The 16856-nt window shown below is 37.5% G+C and overlaps 1 pseudogene; it reads left to right on the top strand.

Moving 5' to 3' along the window:
- Positions 1-4412: 4412 nt before the first annotated feature.
- Positions 4413-10678, top strand: LOC114635407 (annotated as a pseudogene).
- The last annotated feature ends 6178 nt before the right edge of the window (positions 10679-16856 follow it).

Below are 16856 nucleotides of genomic sequence, written 5' to 3'. Positions count from 1 at the left end.
AACTCACGGATTCATCTGATTCTTTCTCCTGAATGCTGGTATTAAAGGCATGTGCCTCCAACACCCGGCAAAGAGTTTGTTTTTAATGAAAAGGGGAAAAGTATCATCCTGCAGATAACCATGTATTGTGATCAATGCCTCATGTAACATGTGGTGTTATTTAAACTATACAATCCCGGAGGCCTACCCACCCTGCTTTGCTTTGCACACAGCAGCTGTCCTCCACAGCTCCAGCTTGCTGTTTCCCTGTTGTTGGGTGCAAGGCTGTGTGACCCTGCACAGTAGGTTTCTCTTTCTTTGAGCTGACAGTGGAAGTTCTGCCTTTCAGCTCTCCCAGTGTCTTTCTGCTGTGTTTTGTCATTGCAAGAGTCTCTAAATTATTTAATACAGGAAAAAAGAAGCTGGTCCTTGAAAATTTTCTAGCTTCTGGACATCTCTGTTGTTTCTTAACTTGCAGAAGAAGCACACCCTTGTCTTTGCTTTTGTCTTCCCACGAATGTTTTCCTAGTTGCATGGCAATGCCCATTTATTTTCATATTGGTGCATAGTTACACTGCACTAGGGCCCAACACTGTATAGTTTTGTTTTAACTAACTGGAGAGGAAATGACTTTATTTTTTAAAAAAGGTCACATTGCCCAGTATTGTGACTATGTTTTAAAATAAAAGGAGATGTCAGGCAAGCAAGTTAACTCTCTACAGGAAGTATTTATTTAAAGCCTTGTACTATCCTTTCATTTGTAGGTATGTAGCCAAGAAAATGGGTGCACACAGACAGCAAAAGGTACGTGCAAATCAATAATTATCATAGAAGCTTCATATATGTTAGTAACCAAGTAGAGCAATTTAAATTCACAGAGAAACTGATGAATAAGTTACCATATATTCTTTGGTGAGTCCAAGCCAGCATACAGGGATGAACTCAGGGAAGCATTTCATTTACGTGAAGCTCATTAACCAACAAAATGAGCAAATGCCATAGGTGTTAGAGCTGTGTTTGCTTCTTGAGAAGCAATACCAAGGAAAGGCATGTTGGGAGCTTTGAGTCATAAAATCACTACCTTAGTTTGGAAATTTTGGCAATGCTTGTCCAGGTTCATGTAGATGTACAGATTCATCAGCTATACACATAAGGTTTGCTCATTTTCCAGTATATGATTTACCATTTAAAAACTACTGCTTTAAAAGAGAATTGCCATAAACTGTATCTTAATGTTTTAATTCCACGAGAGAATGAATGAGTTATGATTTGGCTTCTTTCTTTATCTTTCAGCAAACATCAGTGCCATTTTCTCCTGTGCAGGCTTAGCCATCCAACTGGAGGCAGACTGGAGATGACGATAACGATAAAAGAAAAGAAAAAGAAAAGTCAGTCTTAAATTGGTGACCTGTGTAAACAAGTTGACCAAGCGGTAGTCAGAGTCCACCCAGGAGGTTATGATCTGTGTTTAGCTAGATTCCATCCCAGATGCATGCATTGGGGAGGACTCCTGCTTTGGCGTTGCTGATCTTCACTAATATTTTGATCTCTGGTAAGTCTGACATTTTGAAATTTTAGGAAATGAAATTGTCTTTGAGGTTAACTTGGAACTATGATAATCCTCCTGCCTCAGCCTCTGCTGATGCCTTGAATTACAGGCAGATGCTTTTGTTGCAGGCTAATAGGACCAATTTAACACTCTACCATTTACTTTTAAGTTGTTTATTCTTGATAACCAGGTTTTCAAAAAAAATTTTCTACAAATACCAAAGAGATTATTCCATTAGTCATTGTCATGCATTTCAAGATGTGTGACTGCCTCAAAAATAAATGCTTTACTAGATTTCTTGCTTCATCGTTACAGTTGACTTGTATTGTCTATGTGTGTGTGTGTGATGCACCCCTGACACAGCATTTGTGTGGGTGTCAGAAGACAACAGTAGGAGTTGTTATCTTTTTCTATATGGTTCAGAATCAGACCCTCAGGCTTGGCTATGGCTTGGCTGTATATCCTGCTGAGTAATCTTACTGGCCCCGTAAACTTCTTAAATGTAGAGATTTGTTTTGCGATCCAGCACATAATGAACTTTGATGAATGTACAGAAGATACTTGAAAAAATATGCATTATTTACTTTGGAAATGTTTTGATAAATGCTTGTTTGGTCATTTTAATTATCATTTTGTCATTAATACTGTTATTAATATATTCTGTCTATACTGTTTATAAAGTTCTCATTGCTCAATTTCTGAGGAAGATGCATCGAAATACCCATCAATGATTGTGAAACAGTCAACATGTCTCTTTAATTTAGGCAAATTTTGCTTCATGTAGTTTGAAGCTTCATTAATAGGTATATATTTAATCATGGATACTAACATTGTACAATTTTTGAAATTGCTAGTAATATTTTTTGTTTTTCTGTTATTAATGAGACTCTAGCTTCTTTCTTCCTCTTTCCTCTCATCTCCTTCCTTCCACTCTCCCTGGTTCTATGTAGATAATATTTTGTCTCAATAATTTTTGGTGTAGTTATATGGTATCTTACATTACTACTAGTAATAACCTGTGGGAATATGGCCAAAAGAATGACACATGAAATTGAGAATTGCGCTTTCAAGTTCTAAACATATTGTGTTGGAATTTTGATAAGGATTGTAAGGAATCTGTAGTTGCTTTTGGTTAGATGGCCATTTTTGCTTTGTTAATCCTGCATATCCATGAGCATGGGAGATCTTTTCATCTTCTGATATCTTCTTCAGTTTCATTCTTTAGGGACTTGAAGTCTTCAACAGACAGATCTTTTAGTTGCTTGGTTAGAGTTATACTAAGACATTTTATATTATTCTTGGCTATTGTAAAGGGTGCTGTTTTCCTAATTTCTTTCTTGGCCCTTTTATCATTTGTATGAAGGAATTCCTTTGAGTTAATTTTATAACCCTCAAGTTTTCAGTTCCATCTTCTTCATGATGCTCAAATTGCTCCTCTCCTCTTTCTCTTCCGTTTGCCCACCACATTGTGATACTTGCACATTGTGATGGCTCCTACTGCAGGCTGGCAGGCTCTTGGGTGAAATACTCCATACATGCTGCTTGGCATGGCAACAAGCAGGTGGGTGTTTATGGTCTGCCTGTGCTGTGTGCTGGAAGGCAGGTCTGTAGGTGGCATGGTGGTCCACACAACTCTGTCTGCCATCCTTCTCCTGTGCTGTGATGCTCGGATTTGTTTTGATTTGATTTTTATGAGCGCTAAGCATGAGACAGCATTAGTCACCCTGCCAGACATCAACATAGGATGAACAAAGGACTGCCATCAACTCTGCTCTTGACTGATATAAGAACACCACCACCAAGAAGGTGTCCCTTTGCCCATTTCATGGTGGTGGTGGGGTGGGCTAATTTACATTCTGCTCAGCAGTGTTTGAGGACATCCATCTCTATAGTGTTATTTACATGTACTGTGTTATACTTTTCTTTTTGTTTAAATTTTTTTATTTGATTAAAATATTATTACATTATTTCTCCCTATCTACTCCACCTTCATCCTCTAATTGTCTTCTGGGTAATGTGAGATTTAATCTCACTATATTTTTAATTTGCATTTCTCTGATGGCTATTAATTCTGAACATTTTATGTGTTTATTGTTCATTTCTATTCATTTTTGAGAACTGTCTACTCATTTCATTAACATATTTGTTAATTGGGCTATTTGATTTTTTTGCTACTTTATTGAATTGTTTGTATATTCTGTGTATTTGTCTGCTTTCAGATATACAGTTAGTAAAGACTTCTCTCCCATTCTGTAGGCTGTCTTTTAACTCAGTTGTTTCATTTCCTGTACAGAAGCTTCTTGACCCAGTGAAATCTCTTGTCAATTGTTGGCCTTATTTCCTAAGTGACTACCACATTTGTCAATTGATATACCTTGAATGAATGTTTCCGAAGTTACTAAACTCTTGTTTATGGCTATATCATGAATGTTTCTTCCACTTTTACCTCTAACAGCACCAGGAGGTTGAGGTCTCATGTTAATGTCTTCGGTCCACTTGGTCATTCATACATTCCTATATGAATGAGAGGTAGGAATTTGTTCTCATTCATCTACATAGGGATATCCAATTTTCAGAGCATGATTTGTTGTCAAGGTTACCTTCCTCCAATGCATATATTTTAGCATCTTTGTTAAAAATCAGGTGGCTGTATTGGCAATGATGTCGATTCATCTCCACAACATGGTGGTCAGTCTCTATTGCTAAAGACAAAACCTATGTAACTCGTGGAACATGGGGAAATCAGGCTGCTGCCTACATAGAACCTTCATATCTACTGACTATTGTTCATGTTACTGGAAGGTACTCTGTATGCTATCATAGGTAAAAGGTAACACTCCTAAATAGGATGTCTCCATCAAATTCTTTTTTCCAAGGCTCAGGGATGTCTACTGAAGAGAGGACAGAAAAACAGCAAGAACCAGTGGGCATGGAAGATTCCAAGGTAAATAAGGCCTTCTAGGCATGGGTTTAAGCCAGATGGAGTCTGAGTGGTGAGAGGGGAGCTGGACAGAGGCTCAACCCTAACCCAGAAGCTATCACCAAGTGATAACTGCTCACAAATGAAAAGAGTCTCACTGAGTATAGAACTACACTTAAGGGCAGGCACCATGTCCAGCAACACATGGTCAACACAACATGGAAATCAATGGTATTTTTGGAGGCATTTTGTGTCATAATGCTTTGCCTGGGCATTTTGTCCCTTACAGATCTTTTATTTATACGTTATACTTTCTGGTTTGGTGTTTCTATGGGATTTCTGTGTATAAAAATTTGAGTCTCTGTGTCTACATGTGTTCCTCGTGAGTTTTTTTTCTCCTTTTATCCAGTTTGTTTTTAGTTTACCTTATTTCATTATTATTTTTTAGATGTCTGCTGTTTGTGTTCTCATGAGAGTAAGAAAGGGTGTGGATTTGTGTAGGTTTGGAGGATCTAGGAGGAGTTAGGGAAGGGGAACTACAATTTTAATCTATTTTATGAAAGTGTTTATTTTCAATTTAAATCAAGTGGCTGTAGTTTTGTGGTTTATAGTGCACCCTCTTTTCTGAAGAAAGGAAAGATAGAAGGAATGTCTTCTTCCATCAGTCATCAGCCTCTCCCCTTGCATACACCCTTCACAGTCCACTGCTTTCAGGTATTGGATTCATTTTGCTTTCACATGTAATACCATGTGTCACTCACTTTGCTGAACCTGGCTTATTCAACTTAATGACCAAATTTTGTTGTTGTTTTATCCTTTTGTGTTCTTAATTGCAGATTTCCTGTACTTTCCTGTCTCCTGTGATATTCAGCATAGGCACTTTTTGTTTTGTTAGAAATGTACACTTATAAGTTGTCAAATTTTACTATTAAGAATCACACTAGCACTTCATAGCAGTGCAGGTATCTTAGGATAACAAGCAAGTCTACTTATTCTTTTCTGAGTCTTTAATTATTGCTTGGAAAGCATGGAACTATCATAGGTCAATAATTCAGAAGCTGATTATGATGATTTTTCTTTCTTATAAAGCAGTGTATGTAGTCCAGGTTGGCCTCAAATTCATGATATGGCCAGCTACTCTGACATCATGATTCTCCTGTCTCCCTTCTGTGCAACCAATCCTAGGTTTGTACCATTATAATTGTGAACAATTCTATAGAACTCAAGGAAGATATAGAAAGAGGAAAGGGTTCTCATCCTTCTCCTACCCCGCTCTGCTTCATTTCTGCTGTTCAGTCACAAGGTAGAATTCTGGAAGGAATTGAGAGGATGAACTCTTTGTGATTTTGTTTCTATGAGATCTGGAGAAAGGAGTTTAATCAAGTAAGGTATGTGGTATGAATACACTGAAACTGAACCTGGCAAGGTGCTGGAAGAAGGAAGGCAGGGCTACTGTAAATGATTTGGCAAAATAAAGTTACTCATGAATGGCAAATAACTGATTAATATCTTATAAGTGCAATTTCCAAGATGTTGACATATCAGTGATGATAAAACTTTGAATTCCTGCTTACAATAATTTAAATATTTAAGCACATGTATTTAAATATTTTCTAGAGTCATGTTGTACTGATAAGAATCAACCAACACAGAACTTATGGCAGAAGGTAATATTCTTACTTATCTTGTGGGAATGGAGAGTTGACCTTGCGCAGAAACAGTTACTAATGCCTTGGCTGCTGGTGAGATTTAGGATGAGTAGCAGAGTCTGGTGATGTACTGTTATGGTGTGATAGAACCTGAACTCCTGGCTTTAAACATTTTCCATCTTAGAGTGGGTGATGGGAAGACTGTGGCATTAACACCCTCCTAGGTCTGTGCTGAAGAATTTCTTTTTTCATCTGGTTGTTATTTTGAATAACAATCTATTATTATTTGAATGTGACTTGTGAGGTCTTGAGTACCCTAAAGAGGCAAGTGACATTGATATCGGACAATGGAGATGATAATGCAATGTTTGTCATAAACAAGTCTTATTGACAATAAGGTCTGTTCCTATTAAAGTGATGACATTATTGACTTTTGTCACAAGAGATTGTGACAGTTAATTTTGTTGAGTAATTACCACTCAGCAAACTTGTTTCCACCATGGACTCTTTAAATAAGTGTACAAGCAATGTAAGGTGTGAGATGTGCATAGTCCACTACCTGAACCTTTACTTTAGAAGATGAATAATGTATTTAATTCTGACAGATTGAACATACAGAAACAACAAAATGTGAGAAAAATCTACTATTGCTGTAATACTTCCATTAGTCAAGCATTGTTCTAGTGTGACTTCATATAAGTTACTGTGGATAGACCTAACTCACAAAGTTTCAAGGTTTCCTTTTCTTATTCTCTGTCTCTCTCTGTCTCTCTGTTTCTGTCTCTCTCTCTCCCTGTGTATCTAGTTAACACTACAGTGTCTGTACAGATTGGTACAAAGGCTCTGCTCTGCTACCCTTCTGTTTCACTGACAAAAGCAATATTAATAACATGGATAATAAACCTCAGAGCACGGCCTTCCTGCATACTTGTTTACAAAGTAGAAACAAGGGAGACCTATGAAACCAACTGCTTGGGCAGGAGCATCACCTGGGCCTCCACACCTGACCACAGTCCTGACCTTCAGATCAGGGCAGTGGCCCTCCAGCATGAGGGGCATTACTCATGTGACATAGCAACACCTGAAGGCAATTTCCTAACAGTCTATTACCTCCAAGTGCTGGGTAAGTGACAATGTCAAATATTGTGCTATTTCAGCTCATCAATTTTAGTTATAAAAAATGTCATTGTGATTTGTGACAAGACAGAATCTTTATTTCCTTTCCATCTCTACAGTCCCCCCCTTAAGTAACCTACTCAATATTTTAAAGGCTGCTAATTAATTCTGCTTAGATTTAAAGCCACCTGGTATTCTAAGTGTGTTCAGGATGGGGACTCACTGTCTGTTAGTCTACAAATGGCCATAGAATAAAACCACCCTCTCAATTTTTATTGCTCTACCCAAATTAGTGAAACTCTCATATCTCTTTAGAGAAAATTTCTTTTTTCAATGAAAAGTGGTTAAAGCAGAAACTCTCAACTTGTCAACGAAGAAAAAAGCAGAAAGATTGTAAAAGTCACCGATCAGGGAAAATCAGAGAAAAAGTCATTTGGACATGACAGGACCTCTGAATTCATAAGCTCATAGCAATGGAAATTTCTGTAGAGGACCCAAACAAGACCAAGCCAGTCAATATTCCAACACAGAATGGAAAGGGACTCATGAGTCCCTGCTCTGCCAACTGAGGAGCTCTGGACAGTTAATGGTTTCTTGAGGCGAGAAAGTCAGTTATCTCTAAGGGTATTGCATTTAGTAGGCTCCAACCCAGGAGCATATGGGCAATATAACCTGAAGCCAGTGGGCTATTAAAAAATAGACACAAAGTTTGTGTGGTAACAAAGTGCCGTATTGATTTGGCAGGAGTTAGAGGAGGGTTAGATGTGAATTTAATCACAATACTATGTGTGAAATTCATACTTTTTCTTAAAATGAAAAGAAATTATTCTTTTTTTTTTTTTTTGGTTTGTCGAGACAGGGTTTCTCTGTGTAGCTCTGGAACTCACTCTGTAGACCAGGCTGGCCTCGAACTCAGAAATCCCCTGCCTCTGCCTCCCAAGTGCTGGGATTAAAGGCGTGCGCCACCACCGCCCGGCGAAATTATTCTTTTCAAAAGAACAGATTTTTTTTTTGTATAAAAGATGGATCATAGATGCACTGCAGACAGAGAACTTAGAGGATCTTGGTTGATTGAACCTGAAAACATCTTCCCAAAGGAGTAACTTTCCTAGTCACCAAAGAGGCTGTGCAAGCTGAAGAAAGTTGGAAGCATCAGGTAGTTCCACCTAGCTGTGAAGCTTATGAACCACAGCAATGACCAGCAAGGTCGGTCCCTAAGGTGTGATGGTGGCAATAATACCTTGGCAGCAACCAAGAGTTGTTCAATTATGTTTAAGGCTCACTCAAGAGGAGGAAAATCATGACTGGTAGTGGAGAGCTAGCAAACTATTCAAAGTGTTAGTGAGGAAATTGATGTTAGAGAGGAATCAGTCACAGCCCTCCACTCATCCACCATAATGTCTATCTAAGTTCTACTCTGTACTCACCAAAAAGTATGGCTCTTAACCCTTACCAAAGAAGTTACTATTAGCAATATAAAACATCACAAAAAGCCACAAATGGTCAAAATTTAGAGAACACAGATCATAGGATGTTTAGCCCCCACGGATATATGCACAACACAGCTCTTATTTTAATGCTCAGGGAATATTGTAGAATAAGGGACAGAAACAGTATATGAGCTAGATGAACAGGAAATCTGTGGGAAGATTATGTCTTCTAGAAATGTCAGGGAAACTTCACCCAAGAAACCTTAATAATATAGCTGCCTAAACAAGAACTGAACAATAGATATGCAAATGTGGAAGGGAGAAATCTCACTAGGCCTCACCCTTAGACCAAGAACTATTGTTAACTAAGGGTGCTGAGAGTGGGAGAAGCAGTCTTCTTTCAGGGATGGCCCCTTTATTGGTATTTTCATAATATGTATAAATATTCAACAGTAACAATTAGAAAGATGAGGCTAGGAATTTGAGAGGAGCATTGGTAGATGGTGGGACCTGGGGGAGGGTGGAGAAAGAAGAAGAATGGAAGGAATGATGTAATTATATTTTCATAAAAATAAAATAAAGTTTTCATGGAAAAATTTCTCTATTTAACTGTATGTTTTAACAGTATTTAGTGTGAAATTCTTGACTTTAAAATATTTGCTAATGCCTATCAATCACAAAATCTAGACTTGATTCCTAAACTTGATCCTGAAATAATGGTATGAGGTGTATCTGAATTATACTTCACAAGGTTTTCTGATTTTAATATTCTCTAAAACTTTAGGACTATGTTAAAAATTTTAAAGCTGTTTGCCTTTAATTTTGTGCTTAGAACTATTATTGAACTGACATGACATTTTACCTTTGTTTGTATTTAAAGGTACCACAAGCACTCCACCTTCCTTGCTGATCATTCTCTACGTGAAAATGGTCCTTTTGGGAATTATTCTTCTCATTGTAGAATTTGCTTTCTTCCAGAAGAGAAATTATACCAGGTAGGACTGAAAACTGTTAAAAACCGTTAGAAAGAAAAACATTGTTCTAAGTTGGAGTTCACAGTGGAAAATATGTTTTGTGCTCCTACCATGGGTGCTCCCTCAGTCCTTCTTCTGCAGCAAGCCTTTGTGAACAACAGAGCACAGGCACAGGTGCTCACAGGTCTGGTGAGAGATTCTGCCTTGCTATAGTTTTGATCTAGGAGGAACCTAACTACTTTGGCCCCATCATTGAGGATTCTGTAGCAGAGATGAAGTTGCTAAAACATTATGCATGTTTGTTTATAAGTTTATTGACTTCTGCATGCTTCTGTTTATTATGACTTATTGTTATATATGTAATTTTTTTTGTTTTGTGTTTTTCTAGAACATGAATATCCATATTTCTGGAAGTCCATTATTCTGAGGACACAATACAAGAAAACATCCATTTGCAATCAACTTTCTCTTTGAAATCCAGATTACGTGTCTCTGCTGTCTTTGAGTTTGTTAGAATTCATCCTACGGTTGGCAATCATGCAGTATGACCATGTGCTTGGTCCTTATCATCAGATAAGCTCTGAATGACCCATCTACTCTCTCCCTTCTCCATTTCTGAGACCAAAGAAGAAAATGGCTTAGGAAAAAGTGAACAAGAGTGATGGGTGGTTTTCCTTCACCTAAGTCCCCCAGGAATGGCTTCCATAAACTTCTTGTTCCCAGGCTCATTTTACATGATCATAAAAGTTCCATTTTCTGTACCATGACAAGCAACATCTTCAAGTCAGCCACCAGCTGCTGGCCTTCTTTCCTTGCTTGCTTGTTAGCAAGTAATTTGACAGTTGCCTTTTGTATTAATCATTGAATACATGACTAAGATCTATTTTCAAAAATCCGTATCTCTGCACTTTAGGAGAAGTTAAAAGTTTTATCCCAAAGAAGGCACTGTCTGTATCATGGTGATAACACTGAGACTCCCCTTACTGTGTAAAGTTGTAATGTCTAAATTCCCTTTACAGTCTGCATTCTGCCTTGGAGGTGGTGGAATGAAATCAGTGAGGGTAAGGGTATGACACTGGCGAACTACAACAACTGTAAACTTAGACCTTGTCTTCACTAGATACACATAGTATTCCTATAATAAGAGTATGTTTTTAGTTAAAAGAATTATATCTTAGGTAAAGTGATTTGGGTTATTTTATTTTTAGTAAATTTTATTGAGAAAATGAGTGCCCAATTCTAGAAGATACCAGGATGGTAGCTGCTAGTGGCAATTAAAAGGTTAATTCAGCTCATGTCATACTTTAATGTAGTGGATGGTGTCAGGGTACTCGATAAAAGTGTGTTGCTGTATGCTACTCTTTTATTCTATGACTCTGTTCTCAGCAAAGCTTCCATTCAGGATGTGACTAGGGAGTGTAGTGGATTGTATGTGGGATGTATATGGACCAGGCCTGGAGTAGGAAACATATCTGCTCAGATTGAACTGACTAATACTTAGTTATATGACCATAGTGGTCAGGTTTTCCTTAGACACTTGTGCAAGCTCAATCAAGATCATCAGACAAGAGTGTGTACTGATTCTTGTCAAGTGAACAGTGTTGGTATCCTCTCGTCCTGGAGTGTGTTGAAATGAGACAGAGTAGGACTCTGGTGTGGCTTTAAAGACTGATGGTCTCTGAATTTTTTAGCTTTTTAACTATACATAATAATGATTGATAACTTCTAAAATGTCCTAAAAATTTTCCTCTTCATTTTGAGAATTAAAAGCTGCTGGCATCATCTAAGGTCCCTCCGTTTGAGTCTTGAGAGTCTTTCACCTCCCAGGTATCTGGTCCTTTCTATAGGGTCACCCAAATCCTACCTCCTTAGTTTGCCTGTTTCCATTCTTTCTGCTGGCCCTCAGGGTTTCAGTCCAATTTTCCCCGCCCCTCAATACCTGATCATGTTCCCCTTTTCTCCTCCGTGTCCCATCTCCTACTCAGGTCCCTCCCTCTTTCTGCCTACCATGATTGCTTTCTGCTTTCTCCCAAGTGGGATTGAGGCATCCTCACTTGGGTCCTTCAGCTTGTTAACCTCCTTGAGTTCTGTGAATTATATCCTTGGTATTCTGTACATTTTTGGCTAATAACCAATTAGCAGTGAGTTCATATCATGTATGTCTTTTTGTGTCTGATTTACCTCACTCCGAATGATATTTTCTAGTTCCATTCATTTGCCTGCAAAATTCATGATGTTCTGGTTCTTAATAGTTGAGTTGCATTCCATTGTATAAATGAAACACATTTTCTGTAGCCATTCTTCTGTTGTGGGACATCTGGATTGTTTCCAGCTTCTGACCATCACAAATAAGGCCGCTATAACCATTACATACATTATATCATATAAAGCATATACTATACCTGTTGTGTTATTCATTTTCTAGTGAAGACCTTGAAAGTTAAGACTTAATTTAAATTTAAAATTAAGCAAAATTAAGGTTAACTCTTGCTCATTCACACCAAGAAATCATGATAGGACTAAATTAGAGTAACTCGATCCAAAAACATATTATTCTCATAACTCATTTCTACTATTACCTTTTAGATGATGAATTAATTTTTAATGTAGTAATCAAATTTATAACTTGAGTTAAATTTTAAAACAACACAAAATGAACCATTTAATCCTTAGCTTCTCTAAAATCTAAACTTTGCACTCAATTTTGTATGCTTATGTATTTTTATGTTTTTATTTACATCTTCCAAATATTATTTTGTAAAAATATATCAGAGGAACAGAAGGAATGTGAGAAGCAATGATGACTTTTTTACTCCCTATAACACTTCTTTTGTACCTTCAGTACACTTGAATAATGCAGTTTTGACAGCAAAACCAAATACAACTGTTTACTTCCTACACCCTCACACACCCCAAATAAGCTGCTGGCTTAGGAGATTAACACCTACAGGTGGCTACAGCCTAACAGGTGGCGAATTAATAATACAGCCTTTGTTCTATTTCCACAGGAATTGCAAGGCTCTAAGTCAGCCATCAAGTTGAAGTTGCAGGAAGAAAAAGGGACACTTTGAAAAGTGAATTTAGTGTTTATTTCTAAACACTAAAAAGTTACCTATGAATGCTCTCTAAGAAAAAGGGAGAAAGCAGAATGATCCTAATCAGGATGAGGAAAAATTCACCTACCTCTCTTTGTCCTCAGCACTTGTACACCTTTCAGATTCATGTCACATGGTAAAAAGTTCATCACAAGTTTGCACATAAATTCAAATCATAAATTGAGTAACATGTTATAACAGAAAATGTTTACATGCATATCTATTAGGCATAATTATCTGGCTAAACATTCATCACCTATCACAGCTCTACCGGTTCATGGAGAGTTAAAAACCATAACTAAGTTATTAGTAAAGTTTTGTATAGATAAATCCATCAATATTTTATCTTTTGCCCTAGATCCTATAATAAACCATCGGTTCCCTTTCTATGAACTTTGGTTAATGGTTTTACAACCTCTTGGAATGTGTTCTTAGTAGTAGAATGTTTGGTTCTTATCTAGAAGTAATTATATGGTAACCTGTGGGAGACAGGCTAAGTTCTCATTTCGGTTTCCTATCAGAAAAGACCTAATAGCAGTCCTACTATAAAAGAGCTTAATAAATACTGATATTGTTTTAGGAATTCTTATAGGATCATCATTAAGAATTAAGAAGTTGACATGCAGAAAGATGGCCGGCTTAGGAACATAGCATCTCCGGGGTCCCCCTGGTCCCCCTCCGTGCCTACTCTGATCCTCTCCGAGCCTGAGTGCATAGCTGGGCGAGTGAAACCCCGGAGATAGTTATAACATGCATTAACTTTTACTGTAGAAATATTTACCAGTGGTCCTTTAGGCATTTACGTTTCTTATTTTTCTAATTTAACTTTTTAAAATTATTCACTTTATATTCTGCCCCCTTCCAGTCCCCCTCCACAATCTTTCCCCCTCTCCTTCCCCTTCTTCCCTGAGTGGATGGGAGCTCCCTGTGTATCCCCCCTCCCTGGCACCCCTGCAAGGCTAGGTCCTTCTTTTTCTACTGAGCTAGACAAGGCAGCCTAACTAGAAGATACAGATTCCACATATAGGCAACAGCTTTTGGGATAGTCCCTGTTCTAGTTGTTCAGGGTTCACACAAAGACCAAGGTACACAAATGCCACGTATGTACATAGAGGCCTAGGTCCAGCCAGTGTCTGTTCTTTGGTTGGTGAGTCAGACTGTAATTTTCTTATTTTTAAATGACATTTTATTTTTGTGAAAATAAGACATACGTCTTACATGAACTTCCAGAATACATAAAAACATAAGTGCCTTAATTTTTATTGGTCATATACACTGTTAAAAGCTGAATACTTTTCTGTGATTACACATGTAGGTATATATCTTGCACTGAAAAAGAAAGAGTTAAAAAAAAATGCTTTCATTGGACCTGGAGAGAGAGCTCAGTGGTTAAGAGTACTAGTTCCTTTTTCAGAGGACCTGGGATCTGTTCACAGCATCAACAGAATGGCTCACAACTCCAGTTCCAGGTGATCTAACACCTCTTCTGGTTTTTACAGGCACTGTACACATGTGTGGTGCAAAAACATACATGCAGTCATAATACACCCATACAGACAAAAAATAAAAAATAGTTCCATCTAAAAATTTGATTTTAAATAAAATATCACTTTTATCATTTCTGTCTTAAACTAGAACAAGAAACTGAAGCCATTTCTGAATTTGAGATTAAAAATATCTTTATCATATGCGGCCTGAGTGGACACAGTATGAATTAAAGACTTTAAATGACAATCAACCATAAGGGTAGGTTTGTCAACTATAACAAATGTACCACACTACTGGTGTTATGGTGTCACCTGGTTACTTTCTCTGGAAAAGCAAAGATTCAATGAAGAGACACACATGCAGAAATTTATTTAGCAAAGCATAGCAAGCATTGAAAAAGAGCTTAGAATGGGTTGTCCCAAAGAAGGTGGGTGTAGAAGCATCCTGAGTTTCATGCTTTGAGTTTTAAAATTGTTTTATTAATATTAATTGGGTGAGTATTAATATTGAATATTTACTGATTCTTATGATCCATGATGCACTAGTTAGATGTACCTTTCAGATATTTCTTACCATAGTCCTCTTGAAAAGCCTTCAAATGGGGTAGTTTCAAAACCACAAAATATTGCCAGGCAGTGGTGGCATACGCCTTTAATCCCAGCACTTGGGAGGCAGAGGCAGGTAGATTTCTGAGTTTGAGGCCAGCTGGTCTTCAGAGTGAGTGCCTGGACAGCCAGGGCTACACAGACAAACCCTGTCTCAAAAAACAAAACAAAACAAAACAAAACAAAAGCAAAACCCACAATATAAATGACATAATAATGAAACAGGAGTTTCTGAATATTCAGATGCTTTGTTAGTACACACGTGTGGAAAATTGCCCTGGAGCCTTTGTTTATGAATCAATGGAATCAATTTATCTGTAGTTTCAAGTAAGTTTATTCTGGCTGTCAGAGACACAGATAGCAAAATATAGGTATAATTTTTTATAACTGCATATCTAGCTTCTTGAGACAGCTTAAGGTCTCATGATTGATTTTGTATCTTATGACTGTTGGTTGAGGAATTTGTTACTTTGTGTTACAATATTTTGTCATTTTAAAAATGGTTGTTTTACCATTAAGCTGAGGCTGAGGTTTTGTTAGAGGTTGTCAGGCTGTGCAGCAAGGACTGAGGCCTGGGCTGTCTTATATGATCTGCTTCCCCCAGCTCCACAAATCACAGCAGCGTTCCCATGAATGTAAGGAACGAGGATGATGGGGGAGTCTATGCTTGTGTAGAGGGCAGAGGTATTAGAAATGCTCTGTGCTTTCCACTTCGTTTACTGTAAACTTAAAACTAAAATATAATTGCCTTCTCTTCCTCGCTTCTCTCTAATGGACTTCATTTTAGCAGAAATTTTCTGGCCTACCATAATATGTAAGAAATTTGACAAATTTAAAAGAACCATGATAAACAAAGAGAGACATCTACATAAAACAGCTGGAGTACATAAATGAGCCTGGAATACTTCCCTCCATATTTTCTTAAGATTTATTAAAAAAATTTAATTATATGTATGCATGTGTGTCTGTGTGGGTGTAATGTGCACATGAATTCAATTGCATTTAGAGGCCAAAAGAGGGCTTCAGATCCCCTGGAGCTGGAGTTTTGGGAGGTTGTGAGCTGTCTGATTGGTGGCAGGCACTGAACTAAGGTTTTCTGCAGGAACAGTGTATGCTGCTAACTGCTGACACACTATACAGCTCCTATCAGTTTCGAAAAGAAAAACAACTTTATTACATTGGAAAGGGATAAAGGAATTCTTTAAAACACAAAAATAAGATTGTGAACCATATTCAAAATTGTCATTTTTGTCATTACAAAAGTACATTTGTAAAACATAGTTTTACAAATACTATGTTTTCACCTTTACACTGTTGAACTCATGTCTTTAAAGATAAGTTATTTTACTACTTTATGTGTATGTGTAATTTGCCCGCATGTATACATGTGCACAATGTGTATGTATCTGCAAAAGCCACAATAGCTTGTCAGATCCTTTGGCACTGGAGTTGCAGATAGTTGAAAGCCATCTGATGCAGGTGTTGGGAATCAAACTCAGGTCCTCTGTGATAGCACTACATGCCCTTAAATGTTGATCCACCAATTTTTCCTAATTATTTATTTGTTTGTTTGTTTATTTCAGGTCTGAACACTTTGTTATAGATTTTCAGGTAAGATAAAGTAAATCCCATGACTGCTCACTTTGGTTCACAGTGTCTGTTTCTTTTTGATGCTATTTATTAAAATGTGGTGAGATCAGACAAAGCACAGTCACCAAGACTAGTGCTCATTCTGAGTGACAGAAACAAATAGGCTCAACTCTCAGGAACAAACCAAATTCTGACTGATTATCAAAACCGTTTGGAGTTGTTAAGAGGTTGAACATTATTTTTGTCAAAGGTCAGGAAGACATAGCACCTGTGAGCCTTTCACGAAATTTGTGTGTGGCTCAGATGAGAAATGTACAAAGAGCTCAAGAGATCTCAAAGTACACAATGATTATACACTTTACACATATGTGTGATCTTTTTGCTCATGCAGTTAATGCTATTACACGAACCGGCTTATTTTGTGGTGAAAATATCTGTGATAACATCAGCCCAAACAGGAA

This window comes from Grammomys surdaster, unplaced genomic scaffold (genome assembly GCF_004785775.1).
Source record: "Grammomys surdaster isolate TR1022 unplaced genomic scaffold, NIH_TR_1.0 103592, whole genome shotgun sequence".
Lineage (NCBI taxonomy): Eukaryota > Metazoa > Chordata > Mammalia > Rodentia > Muridae > Grammomys > Grammomys surdaster.
Note: the sequence above shows the minus strand (reverse complement) of the source record. Positions and strands in the feature narration are given on the sequence as shown.